The sequence below is a fragment of the Bos taurus genome, chromosome X (assembly GCF_002263795.3).
Source record: "Bos taurus isolate L1 Dominette 01449 registration number 42190680 breed Hereford chromosome X, ARS-UCD2.0, whole genome shotgun sequence".
Lineage (NCBI taxonomy): Eukaryota > Metazoa > Chordata > Mammalia > Artiodactyla > Bovidae > Bos > Bos taurus.
The window spans coordinates 49,731,240-49,747,340 of record NC_037357.1 but is presented as its reverse complement, the minus strand read 5'-3'; the positions used below and the strand labels follow the sequence as shown (position 1 = coordinate 49,747,340).

General features: G+C 40.7%; 1 pseudogene; it reads left to right on the top strand.

The window, feature by feature from the left end:
• Window positions 1–10,023: 10,023 nt before the first annotated feature.
• On the top strand, window positions 10,024–12,045 carry LOC100336566 (E3 ubiquitin-protein ligase RNF168-like; annotated as a pseudogene).
• Window positions 12,046–16,101: the final 4,056 nt, after the last annotated feature.

Genomic DNA, 16,101 nt, shown 5'->3' with positions numbered 1-16,101 from the left:
AAACACAAAAGACCCCAAATAGCCAAAGCAGTCTTGAGAAAGAAGAATGGAGCTGGAGGAATCAACCTTCATGACTTTGGATTATACTACGAAACTACAGTCATCAAGACAGTATGGTACTGACACAAAATCAGAAATATAGACCAATGGAACAAGATAGAAAGCCCAAACATAAACTCATGCACCTATGGGTACCTTATTTTTGACAAAGGAGACAAGAATATACAATAGGGCAAAGACAACCTCTCCAATAAGCGGTGCAATCGAGGGGGGAAAACTGGACAGCTACATGTAAAAGAATGAAATTAGAACACTTCCTGACAGCATACATGAAGATTAACTCAAAATGCATTAAAGACCTAAATGTAAGACCAGAAACTATAAAACTCTTAGAGGAAAACATAGGCAGAACACTTGGTGACATAAATCAATGCAAGATCCTCTATGACCTACCTCCTAAAGTAATAGAAATAAAACCAAAAGTAAACAAGTGGGACCTAATTAAGAGCTTTTGCACAGCAAAGGAAACTATAAGCAAGGTGAAAAGACAGCCCTCAGAATGGGAGAAAATAATAGCAAATTAAACAACTGAAAAAGGATTAATTTTGAAAATATACGAGCAGCTCATACCACTCAATACCAGGAAAACAAACAACCCAATCAAAAAATGTAAAAAAGGCCTAAACAAAAATTTCTCCAAAGAAGACATACAAATGGCTAACAAACACATGAAAAAATGCTCAATATCTCTCATTATTAGAGAAATGCATATGAAAACTACAATGCATATCACCTCACACTGGTCAGAATGGCCATCATCAAAAAGTCTACAAGCAATAAATGCTGGAAAGGGTGTGGAGAAAAAGGGACCTTCTTGTAAAACGAATTGTCTTGTTGGTGGGAATTTAAATTGATACAGCCACTATGGAAGATGGTATGGAGATTCCTTAAAAAACTAGGAATAAAACCACCATATGACTCAACAATCCCACTCCTAGGCATATACCCTGAGGAAACCAAATTGAAAAAGACACATGTACCCCAATGTTCATTGCAGCACTATTTACAATAGCTAGAACATGGAAGCAACCTAGATGTCCATCAACAGATGAATGGATGAAGAAGTTGTGGTATATATACATGACTACTCAGCTATAAAAAGGAATGCATTTCAGTCAGTTCTCATTAGGTGGATGAACCTAGAGCCTATTATACAGAATGAAGTAAGTCAGAAAGAGAAAGATAAGTATCATATACTAACACATATATATGGAATCTAGAAAGATGGTAACAAAGAATTTATTTACAGGGCAGTAATGGAGAAACAGGCATAGAGAATGGCCTTATGGACATGGGGAGAGGGGAGGAGAGGATGAAATGTACGGAGAGAGTAACATGAAAACTTACATTACCATATATAAAATAGATAGACAACAGGAATTTGCTGTATGTCTCAGGAAACTCAAACAGGGGCTCTGTATCAACCTAGAGGGGTGGGATGGGGAGGGAGATGGGAGCAAGGTTTAAGAGGGAGGGGATATATGTATACCTATGGCTGATTCACTTTGAGGTCTAACAGAAAACAACAAAATTCTGTAAAGCAATTATCCTTCAATTAAAAAATAAAATTTTTTAAAAAAAAGAGCTAAACAGATAAAGCTTTCATCCAGTAAATGTAGACATGACCTAAATTACTGCAAAGAGAAAACTCCAGAAGATCAGAGCAAAGAAAATAAAAAAGTATCCCTCAAAAAAAAACTTGACTGTTGAAACTTGCTAACAGATATCTGAAAGTTCAGTGAGCCATCATTTGTTGGTTGGTGGAGGGTCAGGCATGTTTTCTGATGGTTGCTGACTGATTAGGTTGGTGGTTGTTGAAGGTTCGGGTGGGTGGCCATGGCAATTTCTTTAAATGAAACAAAAATAAAGTTTGCTGTATCAGTTAAGTCTTCTTTTTCAGAAACGATTTCTCCATAGCATGCAATGTTGTTTTATAGCATTTTACCCACTGTGGAATTTCTTTCAAAATTGGAGTCTGTCCTCTCAAAGCCTGCCATGTTTTATCAACTAAGTTTATGTAATAACCTAAATCCTTTATTGTCATTTCAACGATCTTCACAGCATCTCCATCAGGGGTAGATTCCTTTCAAAAAACTACTTTCTTCACTCCCATAAGAAACAGTTCCTTGGCAGTTAAAGTTTTATCATGAGATTGCAAAAATGCATTCACATATTCAGGCCCCTTTTCTATTTCTAGTTCTTTTGCTATTTCCTGAAACCATAAAACTCCCAGGTGAAAATATAAGAAAAAGTTCCTTGGCATTGGTCGTGGTGATGATTTTGGATATATTATAAAAGCGCAAGTAACAAAAGCAAAAATCAACAAATGGGACCACAAAACAAAACATCTTGCACAACAAAAGAAACAGTCAACAAAATAAAATGGCAACCTATGGAATTGGAGAAAATCTTTGTAAACTGTATATATAATATGGAATTAATTTTCAAAATATATAAGGAAATCATACAACTCAATATAGAAAAATCTGATTAAAAATGGGCAAATGACCTAAAGAGACATTTTTCCAAAGATTGTATACAAACAGTCAACGTGTATATGAAAAGGTGTTCAATATCGTTACAACTGCATGCTGCTGCTGCTGCTAAATCGCTTCAGGCATGTCTGACTCTGTGCGACCCCATAGACGGCAGCCCACCAGGCTCCCCCCGTCCCAGGGATTCTCCAGGCAAGAACACTGGAGTGGGTTGCCATTTCCTTCTCCAGTGTATGAAAGTTAAAAGTGAAAGTGAAGTCACTCAGTCGTGTCCGACTCTTAGTGATCCCATGGACTGCAGCCTACCAGGATCCTCTGTCCATGGGATTTTCCAGGCAAGAGTACTGGAGTGGGGTGCCACTGTCTTCTCCATACAACTGGATAAAGAAGAATAAAATACCTAGAAGTGGATTTAACAAATGAGGTGAAATACCTCTATAATGCAAACAGTAAGACACTGGTGAAAGAAAATGAAAAAGACACAAATAAATGGAAAGATATTCTATCTTATGGATTGAAAATATTAAATTTGTTAAAATGACCATAATACCAAAGCAACCTACAGATTCAAATCAACCTCTATCAAAATAACAATGACATTTTTCACTGAACCAAGTCAAATAATTCTAAAATTGGTAGAAAACAACAAAAGATCCTGAATAGACAAAATAATCTTGATGCTCACTAGAGTCATCAGAGACTCCTGAAATAGGAGCTGGGTCTGGGACAGTGGGCAAGACTTAAGGGGAGGTGGATGGAAGGGAGGAGATGGGGAGTTCACTCTGATTGGAAGGAAGAGTAGGGGCTCCCAGGTGAGCAGATAAGGCTCAGAGGTAACTGATGGGACATTCCAGGGAACTGAGGCTATCTGGGTGTAGGACTGATTGGAGAAGGACCACATTTGCCTCTATGGATACTACACAGCCCCTTTATACACTGAAAAGGCACAATGATGGTAAGGAGTAAAGTGCCCTCCACGTCTGTCACTAGTCCATGGGGCAGAGAAGGACCAGGTCCACTGACAGTAAGGAAGCTGTGCTGATTCTCAGTGCCCTGCACCTCCTTTAAAGTAGGAAGCAGACATAAATGGGACCGATTCACAGCTAAGAGAACCCCTACGCCATCTGGAAAACATACACCCTCTTTAGTTTTTCTCTGATCCCAGGTCCCATGGACTTCATCTACCAGTGAGGTTCTACCTGCCTCCTGGAGTCACATTCCTAGCCAGAACACTGTTCATCTGTTACCTCTCCCCACACCCTGGTTTGTTCCATCTCTGTATCATCTCTGACATTACTCAGGTTTTTCTCCTTCTTTGTTGTCTCAACTCCTTTCATCATCTCAGTGAGGGGTACCACAACACAGCACTGCCGTGACAAGCTAACCCGAAATTTAATATTCAACTACACTATCATTTACATATTGCTTTTTAAAAATTTTATTTATTTATTTTTTAATTTAATTTTATTTTTAAACTTTACAATATTGTGTTAGTTTTGCCAAATATCGAAATGAATCCGCCACAGGTATACATGTGTTCCCCATCCTGAACCCTCCTCCTTCCTCCCTCCCCATACCATCCCTCTGGGTCGTCCCAGTGCACCAGCCCCAAGCATCCAGTATCGTGCATCGAACCTGGACTGGTGACTCGTTTCATACATGATATTACACATGCTTCAAATCTTCCCACCCTCTCCCTCTCCCACAGAGTCCATAAGAATGTTCTATACATCAGTGTCTCTTTTGCTGTCTCGTACACAGGGTTATTGTTACCATCTTTCTAAATTCCATATATATGTGTTAGTATACTGCATTGGTGTTTTTCTTTCTGGCTTACTTCACTCTGTATAATAGGCTCCAGTTTCATTCACCTCATTAGAACTGATTCAAATGTATTCTTTTTAATGGCTGAGTAATACTCCATTGTGTATATGTACCAAAGCTTTCTTATCCATTCATCTGCTGATGGACATCTAGGTTGCTTCCATGTCCTGGCTATTAGAAACAGTGCTGCGATGAACATTGGGGTACACGTGTCTCTTTCCCTTCTGGTTTCCTCAGTGTGTATGCCCAGCAGTGGGATTCTGGATCATAAGGTAGTTTTATTTCCAGTTTTTTAAGGGATCTCCACACTGTTCTCCATAGTGGCTGTACTAGTTTGCATTCCCACCAGCAGTGTAAGAGGGTTCCCTTTTCTCCACACCCTCTCCAGCATTTATTGCTTGTAGACTTTTGGATCGCAGCCATTCTGACTGGCGTGAAACGGTACCTCATAGTGGTTTTGATTTGCATTTCTCTGATAATGAGTGATGTTGAGCATCTTTTCATGTGTTTGTTAGCCATCTGTATGTCTTCTTTGGAGAAATGTCTATTTAGTTCTTTGGCCCATTTTTTGATTGGGTCATTTATTTTTCTGGAGTTGAGCTGGAGGAGTTGCTTGTATATTTTTGAGATTAGTTGTTTGTCAGTTGCTTCATTTGCTATTATTTTCTCCCATTCTGAAGGCTGCCTTTTCACCTTGCTAATAGTTTCCTTTGTTGTGCAGAAGCTTTTAAGTTTAATTAGGTCCCATTTGTTTATTTTTGCTTTTATTTCCAATATTCTGGGAGGTGGGTCATAGAGGATCCTGCTTCTGCAGAGCTAAAATCTAACAGCCACAACCTCATCAAAGAAGACAGTGACTGCAAGGAATGTGTTTTCCTGTGTCCAGACTAACACCCAAGACTTTTGGTCACTTTACGGATGCCTCAATTTTGAATGTGATCTAATTTTGTATTACTAGTGTTGGGCATGCATACGTTTTCCTTTCTTGGGATTATTTTAGGTTGCCCAAAGAAGGAATATTTTAGGTTGCCCAAAGAAGGAATATTTTAGGTTGCCCAAAGAAGGAATATTTTAGGTTGCCCAAAGAAGGATTATTTTAGGTTGCCCAAAGAAGGTTTATTTTAGGTTGCCCAAATCTTTTATATAAGATTTTCTATACAAAAATTTTAAATTTTGCATAGATTTAAGATCTATGCAAAAAAGATCTTAATGACCTGGATAACAACAATAATGTAGTTCCTTACCTAGAGCCAGACACCTTGAAGTGTGAAGTCAAGTGGACCTTAGGTAGCATTATTACAAACAAACCAAGAGGAGGTGATGGAATTTCAGCTAAGCTATTTAATATCCTAAAAGATGCTGCTGCTAAAGTGATGCCCTCAATATTCCATCAAATTTGGAAAACTCAACAAAGGCCATAGGACTGGAAAAGTCAGTTTTCATTCCAATCCCAAATAAAGGCAATGCCAAAGATTATTCAGACTACCACACAATTGCACTCATTTCGCATGCTAGCAAGGTAATGCTCAAAATCCTTCAAGCTGGGCTTCAACAGTATGAGAACCAAGAACTTCCAGATGTACAAGCTGGATTGGCAAAGGAACCAGAGGTCAAATTGTGAACATCTGTTGGATCATAGAAAAAACAAGGGAATTCAAGAAAACATCTACTACTGCTTCATTGATTATGCTAAAGCCTTTGACTGGTTGGATCACAACACACTGTGGAAAATTTTTAAAGAGATAGAAATACCAGACCACCTTACTTGCCTCTTGGAAAACCTGTATCCAGGTCAGGAAGCAACAGTTAGAACCAGACATGGAAAAACAGACTGGTTTCAAATTGGGAAAGGAGTACATAAAGGCTGTCTACTGTCACCCTGTTTATTTAACTTGTCTGCAGGGTACATCATGTGAAATGCTGGGCTGGATGGATCACAAACTGGAATTAGATTGCCAGGAGAAATATCAATAACCTCAGATATGTAGATGATAACACTCTAATGGCAGAAATCAAAGGAAAACTAAAGAACCTCTTGATGAAGTTGAAAGAGGAGAGTGAAAAAACAGGATTAAAACTCAACATTCAAAAAATGAAGTTAATGGCATCCAGTCCCATCACTTCATGACAAATAGATGGGGAACAAATGGAAACAGTGATAGATTTTATAATCTTGGGCTCCAACATTACTGCTGCTGGTGACTGCAGCCATGAAGTTAATAGACATTTACTCCTTTAAAGAAAAGCTATGACAAACCTAGACAGCGTATTAAAAAGCAGAGACATCACTTTGCTGTCAAAGGTCCATGTAGTTAATGCTATGGTTTTTCCAGTAGTCATGCAATGATGTGATGAACCATAAAGAAGGCTGAGCACCAAAGAATTGATTCTTTTTAATTGTGGTACTGTAGAAAACTCATGAGATTACCTTGGATGGAAAGGAGATAGAGCCTGTCAATCTTAATGGAAATCAACCCTGAATAGTTACTGGAAGGACTGATGCTGAAACTGAAGTTTGAATAGTTTGGCCACCTGATGTGAAGAGCTGACTCATTGGGAAAGACCCTGATGCTGTGAAAGATTGAAGGCAGGAGGAGAAGGGGGTAACAGAGGATGAGATGGTTGGATACTATCACTGACTCAATGGACATGAGTTTGAGCAAACTATGGGGGATAGCAAAGGACAGGGATGCCTGGCTTGCTGTAGTCCATGGGGTCACAAAGAGTTGGACATGAGCAATGACTGAACAACAACAACAACAACAAGGAAAGTACTTCAAAGATGATTTCATTTACCTCTGTTGACTGTTTCTGGGGACTTTGTCTGAATGATCCTGGGACTAAACTTTTCCCCTGACACCTATACTCTGAACATTTTCCACTCTGGATGCTGTGGGGCTGGGTGATCTCATGGAAACTCCCAACCTTTCCCTTCTCTGTGGTATTCACTGCTTAGCTAACTAGGTGGTTAAACCCACGAGCTTGCCTTCATTTCAAGACAGTTTATTTGGAAAGGACAGAGCGATGCATATTGTGAAACTACTTTCAACTCAAGATCTTAGTTAAAATCCTGGGAAATGGAGATGCTTCCTAACTGTTGAATGTAACATTTGTTTAGAGACAGATGCCCTTCTCTTACCCATGTGATTTCCCTGAAGCTGCTCAATTGGGATGTTCATATGGTACATAAATGACTCTTGGGTCTACAACTATTACCCATGTCCTGTGTGAGCATGTGTACCTCATCTTTGTCCCTTGGTGTCCCCCTTCCTTGGGGCACCTCCTACATACTTGATCCTCCTGGAAATTGCTGGCAGGGCTTATGCTGGGCTGAATGTACCCCACATGCAGCAGGAGGCAGCATGTGGTCATCCTGGGGTCTGGGGGCCTGAGGGGATGTGTGAGCAAATTGTGGCACCAGGTTTTCAGGGGGTTACTGGGGGGTATGAAGGTGAGACTCAAACTGGGGGGCTGGTGACAACTTTCTTGGCAAAACCACCTGGGCTGGGGGAGCCTATCCTTGCCTGCTGAAGGCACTGCAGACCCACACAGCTCTCCCACTAGGCAGCAAGCCCCTTAGGCCCACTTGCTGGCCTCAGTCTAGTGGTTCACCCCATCTGGATCCAGTTGGGATATTTCACACCCTTACACACTGGATCTTTGACCTCATGGAAGCGTCCAGAAATCGGGGGAGGCACTGAAATGTACTTTCAATGTCTGAGTGCAAAAGACAAACCCCAGAACTTCTGCACCCCACGTCTCTGAAAGGCTCCCAAGGCTGACCTCCAAGACCCGTTCTCTGCAGTGGACCCTGGCCCACCTCCCACAGGCAGCAGGTGGCCAGGCTTGTGACAGGAACCTGAGAATGGAAACAGCAGGTGACTCCTGTGCTGGAAGCTCCAGGATCTCCTAACTAAGGATTTATTATGGAAATTCCCAGCAGCATCCTCAACGTGGGCTTCCTCCTGCCACGGAGACAGATGTCAGCTTTCAGCTCCCCAGGCAGCCTTATCGGGGCTAGGGCAGGCTGTAGGGGTCTCTGCCCTGGGAGGGGGTGCCCATGGGAAGGGTGAACTTTGTTCCCAAAGAGGTGCCTCCTGAGGCCTGACTTGCCCCCAGTCAAGACCTTGCAGGACGGGAGTATATTTGGGACCCTCCAGGCCCCAATGATGACCCACTCAAGGCTTAGCCAGATGCAGGAAGAGAGGATCTGGGGGTGCATGGGGTGGTGCCCATGACCTGCACTGACTGTGGGAATGGGGTTTATGTGGCTGGAAGTGCTTCCATCCCCTGTAGGTGTTGCTGCTGCTGCTGCTAAGTTGCTTCAGTCGTGTCCAACTCTGTGCAACCCCATAGACGGCAGCCCACCAGGCTCCCCCATCCCTGGAATTGGGCATGTTTGTTTCTGGGGGTGGATCGGAACCCAGGGGCCATCTGAGGAACAGCTGGGCACTGACTAAGGGTTCCTGAGAGGTGGCTAGTCCAGGACCCAGGGACAGTGGATAGAGTGGGCCCAGGAGGAAGGCTCCTGTGAGTGTTGGCTGAGTGAGGAGCCCAGCAGGTGATGGGGTGGGGAGGGAACATCCTTCAGAAGGTGAGAGCCCCTAGCATGGTGGGGCACGCAGACCCTGAAGTGTGCTAGCTGCCCTATTTTTAAGGCCCTGAGACAATGGTTCCAGAACTCTAGGGCCTTGGGTTGAATTGAGGCTTCAGCAGTTTTCTGCGAGAACTCTGCCTTGCTATTTATCTTCTTGAACTTTAAAGTTAAAGAGTCTTAGAAACTGCTATTTAATCATTCATTTAAAACAAACAAACAAGCAAAAAACCTCATTAGCTGTTACCACCCCCTAAAAAAATAAAGAAAAAGGAGAGAGAAGGTTGTTATGTTCCTAGCCCTTGCAGGACTGCTAGAGCACTGCCTCCAAGATTAGGCTTTTTAGCTGACCTAAGAGAGGAGATTGTATTTCCCTGGTGGCTCAGATGGTAAAGAATCTGCCTGCCAATGCAAGAGACCCAGGTTCGATCCCTGGGTGGGTAAGAGCCACTGGAGGAGGAAATGGCAACCCACTCCAGTATTCTTGCCTGGAAGATCCCATGGACAGAGGAGCCTTGGTGGGCTACAGTCCACAGGGTTGCAAAGAGTGGTACACGACTGAGTGAGTAACACACAAGAGAGGTGAGGGTGGACTCTGAGCACTGAGAAGTGTGCAGGAATGACTCCACAGCAAAGGTCAAACAGAAGTCCTTCTGCTGAGGAAACTGGAGTCCTGAAGGAAGCAGCTTTCTTCATGGAGGAGTGGCCCAGAGGCTTTGAGACTTGGTGGCCTTGGGCTTGGCTGCCCCAAGCTAAGGGAGAACCCTCAGCTGGTAAGAGGGAGGAAGGGAGCTTGGCACTTTCCTTCTGCCCTGTTCAGATGCCGTTGCCCAGCATCTGCCCTACTGCAATGGTTGTTAATGCCTGGGAGCTGCCAAGGTTTATTTGTTTCCTTTCTGGATACTTGTCTTAAACATGGGCAAATACACGGCCTTCCACGGTCATACTGTTTACCTGGCCCTCGGAACACCTTTTTATGTCAAGTGGTTTGATGCGCCCAATTCCTGAATTGTTGTATTGCTGTTGAATACACCTTATTAGCATATTAAAATGGCTGTACGCAAAGACACCATCCCTTCTTTGTTGGAATGCCAGTGCCAGATCTGTGTGGAAATCCTCATTGAGCCCATGACACTACCTTGTAACCACACGCTCTGTAAAGCATGTTTCAAGTCAACTGCTGAAAAGACAAATTTGTGCTGTCCCAGCTGTCACTGCCAGATTGCTTTCTGGACTTGGTACCATACTCAAAGAAATTCTCTTGTCAATATGGAACTGTGGGAGATAATTCAAAAACACTTTCCAGAGGAATGCAAACTTAGAGTCTCTGGGCAACAGTCAGAGGAAATCATTAATGACTGTCAGCCAGTTCACCTGTTAAGTCAACCTGGGGAATTAAGAGGAGAATATGAAAAGGAGAGAAGCAAGATGGAGGCAGAGTGAGGAGCCAATCAGGAAGAAGAAAACAAAGCCAGTGAAGAATACATACAGAGATTACTGGCAGAGGAGGAAGAAGAGGAAAAGAAACAGGCAGAAAAAAGCCACAGAGAGATGGAGGAACAACTGAAAAGTAATAAAACCCTGGCAAGAAGGCTAAGCCTTAATATTAGCAATATCTGTGAGGAGTGTCTCGGCTTCCCCCTTGGATTCCAAAAAATCTAATCCTGTCACAACCAAGTCACAAAGGAAAAGGAAGAGCAAACAAAAAAACACTGGTGATATTCAGAAGTATTTGTCACCAAATTCTCAACTTGGGTTAGCATCACAGTTTGTAGTTGTAGAAGAAGACAGGAAAACCTCCATGTCCAAGGAGACTGACAGCAGTGATATGAAGAACCCTACATGGCAAGATACAGAAATTGAGGAAGGTATGCCTGCATTTTCTCCTCAGATATGCTTTGAAGTTCAAAAGCAAGGTGCAGAATCTTCAGTGGAGTCACCTAAACCTAAGTTATGTGCCAGAGGTGGAGAATGGTGTCTTGAAGGAAATCAAAACAAAACATTCATGAAAAAGTTATGTGTCACAAGTCATAAGGAACCTAAAGCCGGAGTTCCCTCTTCTGGAGAAGCTGCAATTAAGCCTTATGGTAAAACTGAGAGTGGATGTACAATATCAGATATAACACATACACTTGAAAATAACAGTTGTGACAGAAAATGAGGAGTCTCACCTACTGAACAATAAAGATATCTCAAAAACAAACAAACAAAAAAACAGGAATCTTTGTCTGAAGCAGTCAGCAATCCATGCTGTTTTACAAAAAGAAGAAAAATGTTCCCCAAATCTTCCTCAGGCTGAGTAAACAAGTCCACTTTACCCCAAGACTGATAGATTTGGAACCTCTTTGAGAGACATAAACAAGAAGAATGGGACAGGTTATTTTCTGCTTCATTACAGCTTCAGAAAGAGGTGGATCAAGAAAAAATGAGGCTAACCTGGCCAAAGGATCCCCAGATGAATATCAGTTATGGGCTATGTCTTCACCTCCAGACAAAGTACTAAATGGACAGAGGAAGAACGCCAAAGATAGAAGCTTTAAAAGACAAACTGATCTAGGGCATCCACCAAAAACCTCAGTTCAGTTCAGTTGCTCAGTCATGTCCAACTCTTTGTGACCCCATGGACTGCAGCACACCAGGCTTCTCTGTCCACCACCAACTTCCGGAGCTTACTCAAACTCGTGTCCATTGAGTCAGTGATGCCATCCAACCATCTCATCCTCTGTCATCCCCTTCTCCTTCCGCCTTCAATATTTCCCAGCATCAGGGTCTTTTCAAATGAATCAGTTCTTCTCATTAGATGGCCAAAGTATTGGAGTTTCAGCTTCAGCATTAGTTCTTCCAATGAATATTCAGGACTGATTTCCTTTAGGACTGACTGGTTGGATCTCCTTGCCTGAAAAAATGAAAATTGACAACCTTCTAAGATCCAGTTGAAATGTTAAGATCTAGTTAATGGAAGAAAGATACCAAGTACTACTACAGAGAATTGTTCCCAACACTGCTCATTCCCTACAGCCTAGTAAGTCACAGAAGACTATTTTTCAGATGTTTCAGAGATGCACACAGTAATGCTTGGGTAAGAAGAGTGTTTTACATTCTAGTAAAGCAGGATTGTGTAACTCTCTATCATAGATTCTTTATAAATTTTTCATTCTGCTATGTGGGCACATTCTTTGTCCCTAATTAAAGGACTGTGTGCTTACAGGGGAGGAATATACAAATGTGTTTTTGCCAAACTCAGTTGTAAGCAAGAGTCCCACTCTTTTCCTTTTTTAATAACTGTGACATACTAAGTTTTAGTTGACAGTTGTTATGGATATAAAAATGCCTTGGCCAACTGTCAAGAAAACTTCATTTCCATGTATGTCCCCCAAATGCATATTTTATTGCCTTTGAGCACCTTTTTATCTTGACTAGTAATCAAAGTAACATTATAATATACCAAGTAGCTACATAATCCAGGCAGAGTTTAAAATATGTTTTCTTGTAACTTTCCCATTATATTTGCAGAACACTTGAAAATCACCTTTGACAACTCTAATTTCCATCTCTACTTTCAGTATTACAGCAATTTCTATGACTTCAATGGCTTAAGTTCAACATGAAGTCAGAAAAATCAGACTTTCCTAGAAAAGTAGGACTTAGTACAGAAAAGAAACTAGACCTTTGATGCAAAAGGAGTTAAACTTGGGTGAGGCTGACTGGGTAGACTGAGAATTTGTAAGCACTAGAACTGAGTGGATGATCAGACAACTGGGTCTAGGATGGAGTAGCAGGTGCAGTTTGGCAAAATATTCTTCCTCATCCTTTCTTTTTTTATAGTTTTTCACACTATTCTGTGTAATTGGCTATTCTACAACACAAAACTGGATTTTATTTTGGCAGAGTTATGTCACTGTATCCTATGTTGTAGAACCTGTGTAAGCATGTATTTATTTTATTCTGTTATCATTTGTATTGATACTGACTTTTATTTGAGTTTAAGAACAAAAATAGAAAGTATGATACTTAGATTTTGCCTTGTCATACCCCCGAATGTTAAATAAGAAGGGAGAAATTATGTTCTGTGAAATTCAGACATTATTACTTTTTTGTTTCATTATTATCAACAACTTTGAGCAAACAAACAGTAGTTTTAACAGCATTTCTACTGATGTGTACTTTGTCATCCTTTTAAGGTCGTAATACAATAAAATGTCCTGGAGCTAATAATTCTAGGTTAAGTTTGTTAGTGTTTTTAAGCATTATTAAGATTTTTTTCCTCCAAATTTTGAAACTGAAATTCTGTAATCTTTGCATATGTGATGGCATCTACTTCAATATCGATTGGGTAATTGTGTGTAGAATTCTGATGCTAATTTAAAATTTAGTTTGACCTCTGTCATAAATGGTTATCCTCTGAGTAATGATAGAGTTGAAGTATAGTTAGCAACTAACCACATTTGTCTAAATAGACAAAAATCTATCCTTTAATCTTACCAATATTTTTTAAGACCAGTTTTGGTTTATATTTTAGGGACACCTCAATTTTAAAGTTATGGAATTAAATCTTCCTGGAATAGTCCATGACCAAAAAGGAGGAAAACAGTGTAATGTATTAAGGTTTACATATATAATCACTTGTTTGTCTGTGAAAAGTCTTCCTGACTATAGTTGGTTTGCAAATAATTTTCAATGTCTCAGTTAGTCTTTCTGATACTCGTACCATATATGCATTTTTGTGAGAAAATATTAAGTGTTATGTATTAGCCATTAGAATATACTGATTAGCATTCTTATCATTTTTGTGCAAGCGATATGAGAGTGTTTAATTTCTCATGGATCACTAAACTGTAGAGATTGAGAATCTGGAAATTAAAGTAATTGTTAAAATAAAGAGAAGGCAAGAGAGAAATGTCACAGAGGAAAGAAGGCCATGTAAAGATGGAGGAAGAGATTGGAGCTAAACCCAGGATCCAGAAACCGCCAGACCCTGGAAGAGTCAAGAATTGATTCTCCCCCAGAGCCTTTGGAAGAAGGATGGTCCTGCCCAATGTCTTGATTTGGGCTTGAGGTTTCCAGGATTATGAGAGAACACATTTTTGATATTTTATACCACATAGTTTCTGGAGATTTGTTCAATGATTTTTGGTAGCTGATAACACTGAGTAACAGCATACCTAAATGTATTGTGAATAATCATGACACTATATTCTATATTTTTCAGCCTATGTTGATAGAAGTGCCAATAAAGATATAAAAATGAAATAAATTTAGATAGCATTTATTATTACCTTTTAAAAAATATATTGTCACTTTAAATGCTCTTAGCAACCCTATGAGGTAGTCACTGTTGCTAGTTCACATTTTATAATAGAAACACTAAAAAAAAAAAAGAGGAAAACTGAGAAAACAGTGAGAATAGGATTTAACATAGGACTGCATAGTTAGGGAACAGGACAGCTTGTACCCAGTAAGTACCTCATGCTCCAGAGCCTGGGACACTGTCAAAGATTTATTAAGTGACAGGTGCAGTCTGCTCAAACATGGTTATATCACATGGTCATTAAAAGTAATATTATGTGAATACTTGCACAAAATAGCTGGACCTACAGGCAAATGGGTGGCTTGTGACCTTTGTGAGAGCACGTTCTTTGCAATCATGGGGGCAGAACCGATAATGCAGTGAGATGAGAGGTTGATGGGAATGAGCAATATTTACAAGGAATGTAAAAAATTTTCTGATGTTAATAGGGAATGTAAAAATGTCTTTGTGGAACTTACATTTTAAAGTGTAGAGGTAGAGAGAGAGAAGGAGAGTCACCTGTGTCTCCATAGGCTGTAGGGGACATGAGAGATTTTATTTTTTAATGTGCAATATCTGTACTTCCCTGGTTGTCCCGTGGCTAATTCTCTGTGCTTGCAAGGCTGAGGCCCTGGGTTCAAACCTGATCATAGAACTAGATCCCACATGCCATAACTAAGACTTCACATTCCACAACTAAGAGTTCCCATGCAGCAACTAAGACTGGGCACAGCCACATAATAAGTAGTTTTGAAAATTCTCCATGCCCGGAATTTGGAACAAGTTTAAAAATTAATATAAATGGGCCATCTTATGTCAGATTTAACCCTTGAATTTTCCTATATGTTCATTTCCCTCCTTATTTTCTTATTTTTTTTCACAGTAGAGTTAATGAAACACTTTCAATGGACAAGATGGTTTCTAGTATGTATTTGTAGTTATTAGTGGATAAAATAATAGACAATTGTGTCCCAAAATGCTAGTAATTCTTGGATTTTTGCCTTTCAAAGAGGCAGCACATAGCTGAAATCCTGATGTGACATGATCTGAGGCTCCCTGCACTGCTGAATGGAAGACAGGTCGAGAATTTTCCAGTCAGTGTATTAACATAGGGAGCAGTCCAGGAGCAGCAGTTAGGGTAACATCACAGCTCTCTGCCCTGGTGCCATCTCTCACTGAGCGTGTCAAAGGCAAGGCTGTCTTTGCAGTGTGGGGAACTGGATTAGGATGCACAAGTGTGATATGGAGCAGCCCTTTGGAGCTTCAGAGTCTCCTAAGAAACTAGAGATCCTTCTGTTATTAAAACTTGGAAGTTAAGGCATATCGGAGAAATAGTTGCTTCCTGCATAAAGATAACTATCTTTTCATTAGGAGAAACAATGAAAAACACCTTTCCACAATGCCTGCCTTAGCCACAAGACTCAGTCAGAGCCTACTACTGAGTCCTGACTTTGAAAGAGCCCTTGAAGTCACACCCGATGCCAAATGCTTTGGGTATGTTTCTTCATTTTCTCCTTGTGATAGCCATGTGACAAAGTATCCGAAGTCCCATTTGATAGACAACAAAGTTTAGGGTCATAGCACCAGTAGTATCTCTCCAGATTAATGGCAGGACTGGAAGGAAGTTACATACCTCACCATAAGCTGAAGACACAGAGAAGCTTACCTTTTACAAAATGGGCTTCCCAGGCTTGAGAAATCAGCGTCTTACACTCACTGATATTGTGGTTCTGAGAGTACACACCCCCAAATCCCACTTGACGATGAAGATGACAGTGCACGTATATGAGCACATAGAGTCTTCACATTATAAACATTTATTGTGATCAATTTTATAGAAC